General features: G+C 42.4%; 2 long non-coding RNA genes across 2 annotated transcripts in view; one reads left to right on the top strand and one right to left on the bottom strand.

The window, feature by feature from the left end:
• Positions 1 to 237: 237 nt before the first annotated feature.
• LOC140706482 (uncharacterized) overlaps positions 238 to 11,977 on the bottom strand; it is a 14,987-nt gene continuing 3,247 nt past the window's right edge. Inside the window, exon 2 of the long non-coding RNA XR_012086104.2 lies at positions 238 to 9,605. This is a non-coding gene — a long non-coding RNA (uncharacterized LOC140706482). The remainder of the gene's footprint in view (positions 9,606 to 11,977) is intronic.
• LOC140706481 (uncharacterized) overlaps positions 11,397 to 11,977 on the top strand; it is a 24,149-nt gene continuing 23,568 nt past the window's right edge. Inside the window, exon 1 of the long non-coding RNA XR_012086103.2 lies at positions 11,397 to 11,876. This is a non-coding gene — a long non-coding RNA (uncharacterized LOC140706481). The remainder of the gene's footprint in view (positions 11,877 to 11,977) is intronic.

Below are 11,977 nucleotides of genomic sequence, written 5' to 3'. Positions count from 1 at the left end.
ACTACCCAGGTGCCCTTTTCACTGGAAGACTGACACAGAAGTAGACCCCCAAACAAAGTCCTCAGGGGCCATGGTCAACCTGCAGGGGGCTAAACAACCCTTCCAAATCACAGCCAGGTAAAATTTTCCCTCTGACTCCCAAAAGCACACACACACACACACACACACACACACACACACACACACACACACACACACACACACACACACACACACACACACACACACACACACACACACACACTTAAATGTTTCTTTTGGCATCTGTTAGTCAATAGGATCAAAGTATTGGCCCTCTTCTCCCTCCCCAGCAAAGACAGGCCATTGCAGTCTTTCATTTCTGGAAAAAAAGAGAAAAGTTAAAAAAAATTGAGCACACAGGGAGAAACATGGGCAGAAGTATGGGGATGGGGTGTATTTTGTTGTTATGTGCTGTCAAGTCACTTCCAAGTTATCATGTTCCTGCAAATGAATGATCTGTTCTGTCTTCAACAGCCTAGCTCATGTTTTCCATGGCTTCTTTTATGGAGTCAATTCATCTCATATTAGGTCTTTCTCTTTTCCTACTGCCTTCCATCTTTCTTATTACTGCCCTTTGCAGTTAGCATTGTTGTCCTCTCACGACAGGTCTGATCTTTCTTCTCCCTACCTGCTTCTTTTTTAAAAAAAAATCAGCAATTTCACAAACATGTTGTTTTACCCACAAATTTTTAGGACTCCTATTTTTTACGCATAACCCTTTGGTTAGCCCCCATGCATTAGCAATGCTGAGAAAGAGGTGCAATGTAGCCATAAGAACCAATTTTGAGATCCGGCTTATGCAGTCATCAAGGGCTATGAGACATTGTGCTTTTTGTGTTTCACAGTCTGAAGAATAATTTCAAGACATCTTCAACTGTAAAGATCAACAGTCCAGAATTTTATCCAGGTGTCCTGACGATGGTTAATCGAAGATACATATGGGACATGGACTTAAAACGTAAAATTTAAAAATAACAAATTAAAAGATGGGCCCATCTTGCAGACGGCAGTGAAGAGCAGGACCTGGCTGCTAAAGGTGAAGCACATGGGAAGAAAGAGATAAACAGATATGAATGGCAGAATTTGTATGCCAGCCTTCCCCTCTCAGCCTGACATTTTTCAAAGTGGACTTTGAATCCATCTTTTCTGATCTCAGAAACATTCACAGCTGTGAATTGCTATATCCTGTAAAAGCCCTACAAAACACACACAGCTTTTACAGATTTGCAAAACATATTCAGTCACATCCCTTCCTTTTTGACAAGCTTTCAGAATCATATTCACACCCTGGGAAGTGGGGGAGAAAAATCCACTGAGAAGCTTTGACTGGAACTAGATAATCGGCTTAATCCATATTTCACAATTTGTCACTTGCAAATTCTTGCCTAGGCGAGAGGGCGTGCTCCATTGCCTGCGATCACAAGTTGCCGTTTGAATCCTGGAGCAACAGAGGAGCGCATGCGAGACAGAGATTTACCAATTATGGATTCGGGATCAGTTAAGAATTAGCTGGAAAGTGACAAGCAGAGATCTGCAGATCAAAAATATATATTGTCAGCAGAGTCCTTCTCTTCTTTCCTTTCACCAGCCCCCACCTCCACATTTTTCCCTAACTAAAGTTGGAACCTTTATTACTCTTTTGCAAAATTACTCAATCTGCCAAATTGAGTGGAGTTTGCAATGAGAAGTTCCCCGACAGGACTAGCTAGCCCAGACACATTTTACCTTCTTCCCTTTTCTAGATCTACGTGTAGATTGATAGGCTTCTTTACCCCTTCTCTAAGGTCGCCTGTTGCTTCTTCCTCCTTCTAGCCAGAAAGAAGCAGACTCATATGGCTTCCCCATTAGGGGACTTCTGTAAACAAGTTGGAATTTACATCTTCTGAGTTCAATTCCTGAAGCAATAAATATAGTGTTCCTATTTTCACCCAATGATTCATTTTTGGGATTTACAAAGCTCAAAGCTGAGGTCAGTTTGTCAAGCATAGGAATAAGATCAGGCTTTAGACCGAGCAGAGGAACGTAATCAACTACAGTTTATTATTCAGTGTATTTATTAAAGAACTGAGTACAGAGATGTTCATTAAAAAGTGAATTATTTTTAAAAATAAAAACAAGCATACCTTTAGATACAGTTTTACTATCAAAAACCAGAACCTAAGAATAATTCATCAAAGCAACTTGTAGGTCTAGTGGTAGGTCACTTGGAGGCCTGTAAAAGCAGAGTGTGCTGCTTATATTCCATCCCATAGAGCTTAAAGCACTCTCTGGGCAGTTTACAATGTAATTATCCAGCCTATACTTCTACCCCACTACCAGCAAGCTGTGTACTCAATTTAGAAAGCTTGGAAGGATGGAAGGCTGAGTAAGCCTCAAACTGTCTGCCTGGGATTGAACTCAAGTCCTGATGAGAGTTTTGGCTGCAGTACTGCAGTTTAACCACCGTACCACAAGGCTCCTGTAACACGGCTTAGTATGTTGTTGACCCTGGGTCAGCCATATGAGAACAACAAAGATTTTTGCAAAGTAATGAGGTGCTTCTGCAGGCTTCCCACAAGATATGCTTATAAGAAGTTCAAACTGAACAGTCAGTTGTGTGACGGGAGGAGATCTGATTGTGTAGCCAGATGACTTCGGCCACTTGCCAGTTAACATAAGGCTGAATCATGGGAAGGGATGAAGAATCTGCATGGAATTAGTAGCATTAGAAACCTGGATGCTGGGATCTATAACTGACTTCCCATCTCTGGATATGGCATTTGTTCAAGGCAGCATCCTGCCTGGAAAGGGGCAAGAGTCTGGGTTCATCGCTGGTTCTGTAATGATATTCCAGACCAAATTTCCTCCCGCTGAACTAGGTTCTGTATTTTCATTGCTAAGGGGAAAGTGGGGAGGGGGAAAAACAGAAGCAACAAAGGACTATGGACAGAATCCTGGCACTTCATCTGAGCCATGCATGCCCTAATTCTGATTCCTAGGACTTAAAAACAGAACTGTGGCACAAAGCTAAAGATCAAAAGAGGACACCGGAAGTCCAATTTTGCTCAACATCATCTGCATGGAAGAGCGTCTGATCTTTAGCATCTCAGATAGTGGTGACGGGGATTTTTCTCAGCTTTCTTGGAAATGGCAAAGACTGGCAAGCTGATTTATTTATTTATTTGTTTGTTTGTTTGTTTGTTTGTTTGTTCGTTCGTTCGTTCGTTCGTTCGTTCGTTTGTTTGTTTGTTTGTTTGTTTGTTTATTTATTTATTTATTTATTTATTTATTTATTTATTTATTTATTTATTTATTTAGTCTGGAAAATGTTAATAATGCTAGTGCCTCACCTTGCAAGATTTTCACAAGACTTAACATGATAGCTGATGTTGTTAGTAGAGGAAGTGTTAGATGCATATGTTTTCCACCATCTACTCTTATCATCTTATTGCCATCTCTTTTAGAGTGGACTCTTGGGATGAGTGGTGTTTTTTTTTTAAGTACCACTAAAACAGTAGCAGGAACTAGGGTGTGAGTTTAGGTGGAGCCTACTGCAAGGAACTGGAATTCCACAAGAGCACTGCTGCATTAAATAAAAATCACCATGAACTGTTCCCATCTAATCTGGTAAAACAGGTAGCTGTTTATAATGGTGTGATAGCAATGTGTTCATTTTCATGTGCTGGGAAACTTGTTCTCCAAGAGAGGCAGGAACATCTTTTTAGGTGATTTTATATTTGCAAAAGGAATGTGAAATTGCTGGTGATGATGATGATGGGTGCACCCCAAGATATTTATTTAATTCTTTTATTCATTTAAAACTTGTATACACCACCTTTCTCCTTAAGAAGGACGGAAGGCAATTTACATCAGTGGGAGAAAAACATTGAAAACTAAAAACAATAAGTGTACAAATACTAAAAAAGATCAGAGAAACACCACAGTAAAAGACGGTAAGTGGAAGCAACATCAAAACATATATTTGGCAGGCTGAAGCAAAGAACAAGAGGGTGCCCAGTCTCTCTCAATGTATGCGGCAAATGTACTGGTCCTGGACTCACACGAATGATGTGAAAACATCCTTTACCCCACTTTGGGGTACTCAGGACTTAAACCATTTTCTCCTCCAAGTAGGGTTCGCTAGTGAATCTGATTTCATAGAGGCTGGTGAATCCACTCCCAGGTTTTGATTTGAACTTTATTTATTTATTTATTTATTTATTTATTTATTTATTTATTTATTTATTTATTTATTTATTTATTTATTTATATGATTAGTTAATTAATTAATTAATTAATTAATATCCCGCCTATCTGGTCAGTCAATGGCCTTATCTAACTATCAGTATCTTGGATAGCTCTGGCAAAGTTCAGATTAAAACCCAAACCAGGCATATTCACTATTCATGTGAAATCAGTGTCCCCAACCCGCACCATCAATGTTGCCCCCTGGTATCTGCCACCCGAGGCAACCACCTCAGTGTGCCTAGTCATACAGCTAGCCCTGACCCAGAGAGAATAAAATGTATATCACCCAGCAGTTACATATCCTGTAAGGAAATGTCAGCCGTCTTACATGGTTTAAATATTTTTGTCTGGTTCATTTGCACCCCAGCTGGTAACCCTAGTGGTGAATTGTGACTTACTCGCCCTACCATTAAATGCATGTTTGCGGCTTATGCATACACAGCTGAAAGGGTCTCCAAAGTTTGCACTGGGGCCATTCCCATGGCTGCCCATTTCAAATACTTTGTGCTGACTTCTCTCTCTTCACCACCAAAAGCTCAAACAGGCTTGTTCTTGCATGACATCAAATCAGAACTCATTTACGGAGACCCTAATAAGCCTTTTCAAGGTAAGGGAGATAATCCCACACACTTTGCTAGTCAGGTTCCATTTATTTATTTATTTATTTATTTATTTTTATTAGATTTTTACCCCACCCCTCTAGACAATGTCTACTCGGAGCGGTTCCATGGTCGTGCATGGATTTGAACCCAGGACTCCAGAGTCCAAATCTGTCAGTCTGTCCACTACACCACACCGGGTGCTCCAGCAGACCCAGAACACTATTCTCCATTTGCTCACGTCACTCGCTGATGGTGATGGTGAAAGGTGAGAAACAGGGGGAAATTGCGTACAAGAGGAAAAGAGGAAAGGCCGAAACACAGGCCTGCCATTTTAATGGGTCGTTTTTTGTTTTCAACCACAGCATGTAGGACCACAGGAATTTTTCTATTTCAGTCACTTGAAACAGCTCTTTTGTGCTACCGTTTAGCCACCAAAGATGGCAGCCGAAGAACTTCTAACAGGCAATAATACAATAACTCCCTCAAAATAAAGCTGGATAACATCAAATAGGCAGGCAATTAAAACCAACAATTAAAAATGAGTTGAGGGTTCACACAAAAATGTGAATATGCTTTTGCCAGCCCTCGGAGAGCTGAGAGCAAGGGACCGACGTACCTCCTGCAAAAAGGATTTTCAGAGCCTAAACCCCATCAACAAGAAGGTCCTGAACTACACAGCAGGTCTGGCATCAGAAACCAGAACGCAGGAGCAGATGAAGGGGCAGAATGCTCCTTTTCTAGACTACAGCTCCTACAACCTCCCAGTTGGCTGCGTGAGCTAAGAAATTCCTGGAGTTGTGTTAGAAGTAATTTTTCACACTTTTCATCAAAAGCTGGGGTGCTCAGGCATTAAAGAGTTGACTTCAGTGGCTGTTGGCGCTTTGGGTTGTCACATGCTTCTAATGGCGATGCTACTTCTACTTGTGGCACTGCTGCTGCTGAGGATGACGAACGGTAGGGCCTGGCACTCTGAAAAGCTGGCTGTAACAACCACATCCTGTTCAGATAGTAGGCGTCCTTCAGTCTCGAGAGACGATGGTATTGTGTTCTGTGTGGAGGTCTTAGAACAGCATCTAGTGTGGCTGAGAAGACCAATTCGAGATTGACATTCCCTTCCACACTGAAGGCAAATACAATCTGTCCCTTGTCCAGCTCCCTGATTTTGCTGCTTTTGGGACTGCCTCTTTGCCTCAGCCTGCTGGACAAGGATCTCTTCAAATTGGGAGAGGCCATGCTGCACCGCCTGCCTCCAGTCTGAATGCTCAGATGTCAGGGTTGAGGTCCATTCTTAAAGCCTATAGATCCTACTTGCAGATCTCCTTGTATCTCAGCTGTGGTCTCCCTCTGGGGCGATTTCCCTGCACGAGTTCTCCATACAGGAGATCTTTTGGAATCCGACCATCAGCCATTCTCACAACATGCCCAAGGGAACATAGACATCGCTGTTTCAGTAATGCTAAAAATTCCAGCTCATTCTAGGACTACTCTATTTGGAACTTTGTCCTGCCAGGTGATACCAAAAATGCATTGGAGACAACGCATCTGGAACGTGTTCAGCTTCCTCTCCTGCCGTGCACAAAAGGCCCAGGATTCACTGCAGTACAGGAGTGTGCTCAGGATGCTGGCTCTATAGACCTGGATCTTGGTGTATGCCATCAGCTTCTTATTAAGCCATACTCTCTTTGAGTACTCTCTGTTCACTCCCTCAGTAAATGCACTCGGGCCCCAGAAGCGTGGCATTCTGGGGTCATGAAGACAGATGGCGCCTCACCAGAGATGCTTCACCTTCTGCTTCTCCAGAACTCTAGGGGTGCCACTGGAAATGATCCTTGCTGCTACCTGCTTCGTTTCTACCACATGGTGGTGGACCACGAGTGGAGCAAAGGGACAGAGCAAGCCCCACACAGTGAGGTTGTATTGCCTGCAAACCAGCCTCCCAGATATTCCATCTAACAAACGTTTCTCTTCCTACCTTTTCTTCTCCAGTTTATTTGACCTCAACAGATCAGCTGCCACCATCTGTAGTTTTCATTTCTCCGTTATGGGACCAAAGTAGTTTGGATTCTAGATTTTTCCCCCTTCTTCTTTTCCTTAGTTTTGTTTAGTTGTTAAGTCCTGTCCGGCTCTTCGTGACCCCATGGACCAGAGCATGCCAGGCCTTCCTGTCTTCCACTGCCTTCCAAAGTTTGGTCAAATTCATGTTGGTTCAAATTCATGTTTTCAAATCATTTTCCTTAGTACTTCTCCACAAATCACCTCTCCCCATCCAAGGAATTCTTAGCATTCTGCAATAAATCTGCATTTCTCTTGCTTCTGCTTTTTTTTTTTTTCTTACAGGAGCCTGTTTTAAAAATCAGCATATCCAGACTAGACAATAAAAAAAAATTTAAAAGCACAATTTAAACTAAAACATGGAATGGTACATACATTTGCACGTATGCATCTTGTTCACTACATTGTATGGAGATTCACTTGGTTATGAGCACATGGAGCAAAAAAAGCATACATGGAATTTTATCTTTCCAGTGTTCCTGCCACACTCATGCATTTTCTTATGCAGAAGGAACTTCTCTCTACACATCTACGCCACATATTTATCGTGCTGATTTACTGCCAATTTCCCGTAGCTGCCTGGGAACTAAAGTTCTCTGAAGAAGGACTGCAGAAAATTATCAGCACTTAACCAAACTACGTTTCCCACAGTTCCTTGCAGGAAGCCATGACAATGAAAGACAGAGTATAAAATGGATGTGATTTTCATAATATGAATGCCATATGTAGGCAAACCGTAAGAACCCAGTCTATAATATTTTACTTTGTTTGATGCTGAAATAGGACACCATTTCAGATTCTTAAATACAGAAGAGATTTTAGGTCTCAGTGAATCTCATTTTGGTGGCCTTTATAACACTGTATATTCAATTTTTTTTATTTTTAAAAATAATGACTTAACAAGGCTTGCTGCACTCAGGATGATGTACTGATTTAACTGTACCAAGAAGGAAGCAGAAAATATTCAAAAGCAATTCCCAAGAAAGGAGGGGCTGGTAATCCAGTGCTGAATACTTTTTACTTAAAAACAAAACAAAACCTTGGAGAGTTAGGATAACTCAGAACTGACTTGATGGTGCCTAATTATATTATTGTTATTCATCAGTGTGATTGAATATGCATTTTTGCCTTGTTTCCCCACCCCATCTTGCATGGAATCAGGTCAAGGATAGATGAAGAAAACGGAAGACTCAGACAATACCCTGGAAAATCATAAGAAGCTGTGTTATACCAGAGTTTGCAAAAGTTCCTGTTACGGTTTGTATCTTTACAATAGTTGGAATATTGTGAGAGTTATAGTTAAAACTCTAATGACAATGAAGAAATGGAAGTTGTTAAAAGGTTTTGCGCCCTTTGGTTCGATCATCAAACCAACTCTAGGCTGCAGTCAGAAATCATCAGAAGACTTGAGACTTGGAAAAGGAGCTATGAAGGAACTGGAGAGGATTATCAAGTGTAAGGATGTGTCAATGGATACAAAGACCAAGATCATCCATACTCTTGTATTTCTAGTCACTATGTACAGATGTGAAAGCTGGACAGCAAAGAAAGCAGACGTGGAAAGGATCCGTTCTTTCAAAATATGGTACTTGGGGGGGGGGGAGAGAGCTTTCTCAATAAACTGGCCCACCAGAAAGTAAAAAAAACACAAACAAACAAAGAGGATCTCAAATCAAATACAAAGTGTGGACTTTCTAGAAGTAGAAATGACAGAACTGAGGCTGTCCTACTTTGGGCACATTGTGAGAAAACAAGACTTGCTTGGAAAGACAATAATGCTAAGAAAAGTTGGAGGCAGAAGGAAAAGAACAAAACCACATGTAAGATGGATCTGCTCCACAGCCTTGAGTTTGTAAGAGTTGAGCAAAATTGTTGATGATAGGACATTCTGGAGGTCACTAATTCATAGGATCACCATACTTTAAAGGCAACTTGACCACACAGAACAACTTATATTTTTCTTGTGTGCCATCAAGAAAAATCATTTTAAAAAATACCTTTTCCATTTATACTGAATCAGATTGACAGCAGGCGACCAGAGTTTCATGCTTTCTGTTCCTTTTAAGGGATAATACAAGAGACTGACCTGTATACAAATACACTTTCCCACCTCCTTACGGTTCTTCCCTTAAGTCACTTTTGCTCCAAAGAAACTTCATCTCCACTTTGATCATGGAGTTTGCAACTGGGTAACTTGGTCCGCAAAAAAAGAAAATAATAAATCTGTGCTATTTCTAAGGGATTTCTTAGAACTTTGCATTTCTAGGCAGCTGCAAAAGGAAGGAAGGAAGGAAGGAAGGAAGGAAGGAAGGAAGGAAGGAAGGAAGGAAGGAAGGAAGGAAGGAAGGCGCTGATGATAGAAGGAAGGAAAGAAGGAAGGAGCTGATGAAGGAAGGAAGGAAGGAAGGAAGGAAGGAAGGAAGGAAGGAAGGAAGGAAGGAAGGAAGGAAGGAAGGAAGGAAGGAAGGAAGGAAGGCCGGCCCTGTGAGCTAGATCAGCTTATCTTGTTTGGACAGTCAAGAATGGCCATCATGAAAGGAAAACTGGAAACAGTACAAAAAGTGTCTGTCCTTTCTTTTATACATGCTATGAAAAAGAGGTAACCATCAACCCTTCCTACCTCAGCCTCTTTTCTTCTTCTCACTTCCAGTCAATATACTCATTACCGTTCTCTTCTCTCACCTCCTTCTGTTCTTCTCCACCCTTCTGATGGGATGTTGAAACATCGTATGAGATGCCACCAAAATTGCAAGTACTTTTTGGTATCAGTCTCCTTTCCAACCCAAGCAACCCCATATGAAAACAATGTCATTAAGAGAGAGAGAGAGGGAGAGAAACTTTAAAATGGGCCTACTGTATTTATGCCTTTACATTATACACTCCCTGAGCCAGGAACCTATTCCTTCCCAGCAACTTATATTTTTTATTAAATTGCCTACAGGGCAGAATTTTGGTTCAACGGTTGCAAAATAACCAGCTGGGACCAGTTCAAAATAGTTAGGCAGCCTTAGAGTTTGTTTGTTTGTTTATATGTTACCTGCCTTAATTTGAAGCCACCTTGGGCTGCAGAAAGCTGTAAGACAAAATGCCTTAAACAAGCAAACCAACCTGCAAACAAGTACACTTGCTTCCAAAATATCCCAGGTCTTCACCACTCAGATAGACTGCTCCTGTGGAGAGCTGTCATGCAGAAAATCCTCTTCATTACTGCAGTTCAGTGGGTCATGGTTTATTTTAGTATTCATCACGCACATCACCACCAGTATTCAATGGCTGAATGCACCTTGTTGTGCCGGGTTGTGAGTACACCTGAAACGGGTGAAGGATGCAGGTTGTCCCCTGTCTCTGAGCAAACTGGATCATCTTGAATCTCATCCCTGCTTCTATCCTTCCCATGCCAAAACAAAAAGACAGCATGCAGGTGTGTGTGGAAGAGACATTGCTGGAAACTGTTTTGATTGATCATGCATGACCTTCGACATTTTGTTCTCTGGTGCAAGCCCACCATTTCTTTTTTTTAAAAAAAAGAAAGAGAAATGCTCACTAACTCCTGGGGAAAATACATATTTATATATGTTGCACAATAAATGCAGCCAGCCAAATATAGCTGTGCCTTCCTGCATGAGTAAACAACTCCAAGGGGCATCTAGAGGGCCAACTTGAGCATCCTCCTGCCCCAAGATGCCTCAATAAAACCCAGGGGATACAGTTTACGCCCCCTCACTTTAGAGGGACCGTTTCCTTCCGAGATAACTGTGCCCAGAGACAAGAGGGGAAGATCGGTGGAAAATCACAGCCTGGAAAGAGACAGGCAATAGCTCTGCCCCATCTACTGAGTCTTGGGTTGCTGGTTAAAGGATAACAAGAGCCCCAGAGTAGCCCAGAGAAGCTAGGTTGGTGATGAAACCCAGAGGATAAACCCAATTCTGCATGGTGCAGGAACACATGAAATTACAATATCTGACACAAAAATGTCTAGGCTAGCCTAGGCATCAACCAGCTGAGCTTTTGAACTGAGATTCCAGGAAAGAGAGAAAAAGACTTTTCAAGCCCAAGTAAATGGGGGGCAATTGGAAATAATCTCCATTCCCACCTCTCAAAAAAAAACACAACCCCCCCCCCCACATTCTTTCCTTTCTACTGTTTTTCTTCCCATACTCCCTTCTTCCACAACAACAACAACAAAACCAAACCCAGGCCATTTCATATATTGACATATTTCTCCCAAATTCTCTACGGAACAATGCCGCACAGAGCATGTGGGCCACAAGAACGGGGGGGTGGGGGTGGGCAGCAGCAGCGGGGGAAATGTAGCTGAAGATGATGGTTTCTTCTCTCAGCCTCGCAACTGGAGGAGCTCGGGGAAGGGGGGGGAGACGTGGCAAGGGCGGAGGAATGGAAAGGGGAGAAGACTGAAGCGTTCTTCAGCTTCGTGAATATTTGGGATGGAGCTGGTGGCCATTGTGTGGTGGTAAGGCAGGGAGGTGAGGGTGGTGGGGAGGGGGGGTGCTCCTTTGACCACCACCACCCCCTCCTCCCCTTCCCACCCCCTTTGGTGTGGATTTGCTGTCCAAAGACCGTTAGGAGAGGGCAGCCTGAATGCCGTTGAATGGGAGATGCTTTTCAAAGAGCCCACCTCCTTTCTTAAGGGGTTCTCAGAGCCTTGGGAACAGTTAAGCCGGGCGAAGCTCTTCCTCAGCGCATGATGGGGGTGGAGGGGGGGGGAGAGAGAAAGAGGCTCTGGGAGCCAAACTCGGGGTGGCGGTGGTGAAGACCAGCGATTCCGGGGGGGGGGGGGGTAGAATTAATGTTCTCTTTTTAGGTCAGATCAGCAAACACCTTTTTTATGATGATGATGATGATGACTATTGTTATTTTAAAAAAAAATCTCTCAACGCCAACAATTCGGAAAGCTCCGAAGGAAAGAGGAACACCCCGGGAGACCTGTTGAGTAGAAAAGATTACAGCACTCTAGTAAGTCCTCTTTTTAAAAAAAAAAAAAAAAAGAAATTAGTTGACTCAGATGATGATTGCTGTTGCTATTGTTATTATTATTGTGACCATGACTCGTTAGG

This window comes from Pogona vitticeps, chromosome 4, assembly GCF_051106095.1.
Source record: "Pogona vitticeps strain Pit_001003342236 chromosome 4, PviZW2.1, whole genome shotgun sequence".
Classification (NCBI taxonomy): Eukaryota; Metazoa; Chordata; class Lepidosauria; order Squamata; family Agamidae; genus Pogona; species Pogona vitticeps.
Note: the sequence above shows the minus strand (reverse complement) of the source record. Positions and strands in the feature narration are given on the sequence as shown.